The sequence below is a fragment of the Phascolarctos cinereus genome, unplaced genomic scaffold, assembly GCF_003287225.1.
Source record: "Phascolarctos cinereus isolate Bilbo 61053 unplaced genomic scaffold, phaCin_HiC Scaffold_726;HRSCAF=1367, whole genome shotgun sequence".
NCBI classification, from domain to species: domain Eukaryota; kingdom Metazoa; phylum Chordata; class Mammalia; order Diprotodontia; family Phascolarctidae; genus Phascolarctos; species Phascolarctos cinereus.
Window position 1 is genome coordinate 186,925,199 of NW_027556098.1, and position 6,000 is coordinate 186,931,198.

Sequence of the window (6,000 nt, forward strand, 5' to 3'; positions counted from 1 at the left end):
GTGCTGGGGAGTATAAGTGCTATCTATTACTCAAAAAAGGAGGGCCCCATAGTATTACTATGCTTGTTATCCTAAGTTTGATTAGAAATCAAAACAGGAAGTGCCATTGTTAATAGCTAGAAACATAGAAGTCATAGATTTTTAAAACACCTTAGATATTTCTCCCCATGGCTACATTTTGAATGCAGGAACTGTGGGTGGGACCATATGGCTTCCTGCATTTCTCTTCTACTCAAAGAGGCATTATTTATTTTTGTTTTTAAATGTAGTTAAAGGGAAGGTACTTTGCTTGTTCAGGAGGCAATAGCATCCAGTTCCTGTTTAGGACATATTGGCATCAGTGGCTGTGTGCCACGTGTGTCTAAGAGGAAATGGTTGGCATGGTTAAAATATCATCTTTTTGTTAAAAGAAAAAAACAGAGTTCATTTTTACAAAAGAACATCAAAATTTTTTTCCTGATACTTTCTATGGAAATTTTGTACAATTTGTCCATAGCCAAAAAATAACTCTATATGATAATATGAAGGGAGAAAATACATTTATCCAAAGACTGGGAAAGTTCTTGGCAAAAATTATCTCCTTTGATCCTCACAACAATTCTGGGGGGTAGGTGCAATTATTATCCCTATTTTACAGATGAGAAAACTGAGGCAAACAAAAGAGAAGAGGCTTGCCCAGAGTCACACAGCTAGTAGAGTGAGGTTGGTTTTGAATTCAAGTCTTCTAGATTTAAGTCTATGAATTCAAGATTCCAAGTTCAGCGATCGATCTATTCACTTTACCACCTACCTTCTTTTTATAAGAACAAGACAAGGTGCCCAGAACCAGTTTTTACCTAGATCACCTTTTAACACTTTTAGAGATTTTTGGATTTCTTTTATTTTGGTTTATGATCATTATTTTAGAAGGAAAATGAAACTTCTGTGACCACAGAGTATTAGAGCCACAAAGGACCTAAAGTATCATCTAATGAATCTAATACCCTAATTAAAAAAAAAGTGAGAGAGAGAGAGACAACTGAGACTCTGAGGAAGAGAAGGTGACATGACAAAAATCCTGTAGCTAATCAGTGACAGAGCTGGGATACATCGCTCTGATGTCGTGACTATTGCTGGGCTAGTGAGTGAGCAAGATTAAGCAGTTCTTAGCAAAGCTATTGAAACCATTTAAAGGCAAATGACCCATGTGACAGTAAAAACAGCAAAAATTTGAGATATGTTATCTTCTTGCCAAAAGGTATTGGAGGTAAAATCCCTTTAAAATAAACTCCACGGGACACTATGATTGTTCTCTGGTGACAGAATTTTGTTAGAAATCCCAGTCTACAGGATTTAGACAAATGCTTTCAACTAAAGTAACTCCTACATTCTTTTATGTTCTCACTGTCTTGCTGAGTGGTTTTGAAGTCTGTCACAAAATCATGGATTGTTAGAAGGGACCTCTGAGATCTTCTAGCTCAACTTCATTTTACAGGTAAGGAAACCAAGGTCCAAAGACCCTGTGTGACTTGCAAGTCAATCAGGGCTTTTACATAGTTGGAAATGTGAGGTAAAAACCTGAAATTGGGTAAATCACTAACCTCTCTTGGCCTCAGTTTCCTTATCTGTAAACTGAAGATAACGACAGTACCTGCCTCTCAGGATTGTTGTAAAGATCAAATAAAAGTATATTTATAAAGCTCTTTGTAAATGTTAGCTATGATGATGATGTCAATGATGATGATGATTAAGGGGCATAGAGAGTTAAAGGACAATTGCTGCTTAATTTCAGGGTCAAAATAATTATAAAGAATGACACGAATCTTGAAGAGAAAAAAGGTATAAAGATCCAAAAAATTAAGAAGACAATCCTGAAAATAACTTGTTATAAGTGCCTGCCAAAATGAAGAAAAATCTAGAGGTAAATGAAGTGATGAGAACTGATGACGACTCATTTCTTTGGATATAAAATACCTAAGTAAAATAGCATAAATCAGTTTCATTGCTTGTAGAAACACAATAGCATGTCAAATGCTTTATCACATATGATACATGTATAAAATAGATGATAAAGATATGATTTGTCACGTGTTATCATTTACACAGCCCTGGCTCACAACAGTGTTTTGAGCTCTGCTTAAGAAAGTTTCATCTTTGTTTTTCAGAAATGTAAATGTCGCAGTACTAATCCCAGGGAGTGAGCTGCAGTCTTAATAGTCATGTTCAGTTACTTCTGAGGCACCACAAGGAATATCTGACTATGAGATTTTGTTCTCTCTCTCCTTTTTAGATCAATTTTCTTATTTTTTGGGGTTTTTTTGGCCCATTTCATTGAATTCAACTGACAATGTAAAAAGTTTCAGAATCTTTTAAGCATCAATTTTCAATCTTTAAGCATCAATTATATATATATGTATATATATATATATATATATATACACAATTATATACATACACATACATATATAGAGAGGGGGAGAGAGAGATAGATAGATAAATGGAGTTTAGCACCTTTCCCCACTTAAGCTTTATGAAACAGTTCAAATTGCATCTAAATGATAAGTGGGTCAAATGACTCCAGCAACAGGGTGGAAGTATCGACATAACTTTTTTTTTTCTCTTATCACATTATCACTGATCATGAATCTAGATAACTGACCAAGCTTTGTTTAAAAAAAAAATCCTCCACATGTGTCTTATCCATTTACTTATAGAAATCAGAAATGGATTACTGGAATTTCTGCAAAAGTAAACATTCTCTTACAGAACTTAGAAGATGGTTCAGAGGGAGATCTAACCTATTTTTCCTGAAAACTATAATCAATTTCTTTTATTGGGTAGGTATATTGGAAAAAGTCAGGAATGCCATAAAATAAAACAAAGCAAAAAGAAGAAACCTTTAAATTCTTTTGCTTACCACCCCCAAATTACTTCAACTGAAGTAGCCAGAATCAGGATTAGAGGCTCCAAATTTAGGTTCTCATCTGAAGAAGAAAGAAAGCACAGCATCAGAGATATGGCTGTAAGATAACACTATACTGTTGGTCAGAAGTATAAACTTTAGTTAGTACCTCATCTAGTTTGTTACCATAATTAAGCAATGTTATACAATGCCATCTAGTGACCAGCAACCAACATACCTTGCCTTGATGGGGCTGGGTGGGATGGGGTGGGGAAGTCTAGCACTTTCTATAATAGTCTATTTAAGAGAATTAGAATAAAGATTATATATACATGCATACAGACACACATATACACATATACATATATGTGTGTCACACACACACACACATATATAAATACACACACTTTTTTAGATACCAGTAGTATTGTAATGATTTATTATTGCTCTATTTTTTGGGATCTTTATTTTTAATACTCTATTGTCACCTACCTCCAAATATGATCTTCTGCCTCCTTCTACTGCTGTAACCTCACCATCCCAGTCCGCAGTTAAACTCAGAACTGATCCGTACTCCCCAAGCAGCAGCACCCAATTTAGTAACAGGTGGTGGAGGTGGAGCACTTTAGAAACCAGTCTCAACAAATAAAAAAATGTACTTCAAAAAGAGAACTGGGATGATTCCTATAGTAGTCTGTGCCAAAGAGAAAATAAACTGATGGTAGTTCAAAGGCTGAATTCAAAATAGGGACACTTGGAGATTGGAGGAAATCATCTTTGATTTTCCCTGGACCAGTGGCTAAGGGCGCCTGGTGACTGTGGCTTGCTCTTTGTACCAGATTTCTAATAAAAGTTCTAAAAATCTCTCTATGAATGGCTTTGTGCTCTAAGAGGATATATTTCATCCATTATTTCTCACCTTTTGCAAACAGATGGCATGAATTATTTTTGAAAGAAGAAAGAAGCCAGCAATCTGTCAGTTGCAAAAAGCTCAGAATTCAAGGAAATTTTTGTTTTTTGGTTAAGTGACCTATTTGTCTGCTGCTAGTTGAACCATAGTGTTGCTACAATGGACAGTTTTAAGAAAATAAAATACTATTCTTGGTGTAGCTATAGCCTTACAAAACCTTACAGGAATATTTGGGATACCAGATGATCTAGGAAAACATCAAGTTGAAAACCTTTATGAAAAGAAAAAGCTTATCAAAATCCACAGCTTTGAGTATATTTGGCTGTTTCTTTTTACTGTTGAATTCATGCTGTGATCATAGCACAATACGTGGAAATTGCATAATTGTTATTTCCACAAATCAAAGCCATTGGACAATGTGAAGACAACATAGGGGTCCATTAAATGTCATTTTAAGAAACAAAACAAAACATTTGATTCTGCATGTGGTCCTAAAACTTTCTTTGTCTACATTACTTCCCCACCCCCTCTACCTTCATTCTAAAATTTTCTGTTCCTTCAGCCTTAGCCATTGCTGGACTTGTTTTCATTAAACCAAGAATTGACTATGGATTAAAGCCCAGTTTAGAGATATGAGCTCTTTTTATATTTAGGCATTTTAATTTTCCCTTGTTTCAAGTGGATATCTTTTGCTTATCTAGGTGAAGAGTTCTTGAATTCATAATAGAACCAGTCAAGAAAAATCAAACAAACAAACAAGCAAAAAAACATTCAGTGCATTTTTTTTAACTTCCAAGGGGTCATAGAATTGTAGATTTAGAGGTGATGCAGTTTAGGGGTTCAGGGGTGCTGGGACCCCAAAGTCACAACATGCGGGTGCTGTCCAGAAGAAATTGACCCAAGCCTTCTTTCAGCCAAGACAAGATTTATTAGCATGTCCATCATATTGGGCAGACTCTTAAGGAGTCTGAACATTAATAAACTATTGGTTTATTGGCTGTATTATAAGAATCTAAGCAGTGGCTAGATTTTAGGAATCTGAGCAGTGGCTAGATTATAAGAATCCCAGCATCTTAATGGAAACAAAATGGACCTTATGTACAGAAAGACTGTGGGAGGGACCTAGGAATGACCAATAAACTGGGGTGAGCAGAACTCCTGGGACCTGGACCTGGGGGCCAAGGGAGAATGGAATTTAGCTAGGATTAAGAATGGGAAATGGACATACATAGGGAGGTAAAACAAAGGAAGGCCAGGATAGATTAACAGAATTCCACAATGAAAGGCCAACTGATGGGATTACAGCCTCAGGCGAATGCCAGAGATTTGGCCAAGTGGGAAAATCCAGGATTTTTCCTTTCTGGGGTCTAGATCCCAATCTCATCAAAGGGACCTTAGAGGCCATCTAGTTAGCCTCCCTCATTTTACTGATGACCTATGAGGAAATGGAGGCCCAGAGGCAGTAAATAAATGATTGTGGTAGAGTAAGAATTTGAAGCCTAGTCTTCCACCACCAAAACAAGCATTCTTCCCCCTGTAGGGGAAAGAGTGGCTGCCATAAACCTCATCCTTTTATAGATTTTACACCATACTGTTGTCTTGAATCCTTGTAAAAGAGCATAAAGTACAGGGGATATGAACATTTTGATGGGTTGTGCGAAAGGAGAGGATTGACTATAAGATTTACTCATTATTCTCAGTTTTTTGCCTTTCTATGTCCTAGCTGGGATCTGCCCACCATAACTCTCTCTCCAGTTCATCCTCTACTCAGTGACCAAAGTAATTTCCTAAAGGGCCGATCTGACCATGCTACCCCTCTACTCAGTAACTATCAGTGGCTCACTATCACCTCAAGACCAAATATAAAATCCTCTCTTTGATTTTAAAGCTCTTCATAACCCAGCCTCCCCCTCTTATCTTTTCAGCCCTTTTACACCGTAATCTGAACCCCATGCTCTAGGATCCAGTGATACTGACCTCCTAGCTGTTTCTGGAACTAAACCCTCTCTCCATCTCCCAACTCTGGGAATTTTTACTGGCTGTTTCTCATGCCTAGAATATTCCTCCTCCTCATCTTTACCTCCTAGCTTCCCAAGCTTCTTTCAAGTCCTAGCTAAAATACCACCTTATACAGGAAGTCTTTTGTAGTCTTTCTTGATTCTAGTGCCTTCCTCCATAAAGTAATTCCTATTTCTCCTGTATAGGGCTT

General features: G+C 36.8%; 1 protein-coding gene across 1 annotated transcript in view; it reads right to left on the reverse strand.

Annotated features, from left to right (window-relative positions):
* Positions 1 to 3,453, reverse strand: part of SLC39A10 (solute carrier family 39 member 10) — a 143,390-nt gene extending 139,937 nt beyond the window's left edge. Inside the window, exons 1-2 of the mRNA XM_078146917.1 lie at positions 3,374 to 3,453; positions 2,897 to 2,963 (exon numbers count right to left, since the gene is read on the reverse strand). The gene's annotated coding sequence lies outside the window, so the exon portion shown is untranslated. The remainder of the gene's footprint in view (positions 1 to 2,896; positions 2,964 to 3,373) is intronic.
* Between the last annotated feature and the right edge of the window lie 2,547 nt (positions 3,454 to 6,000).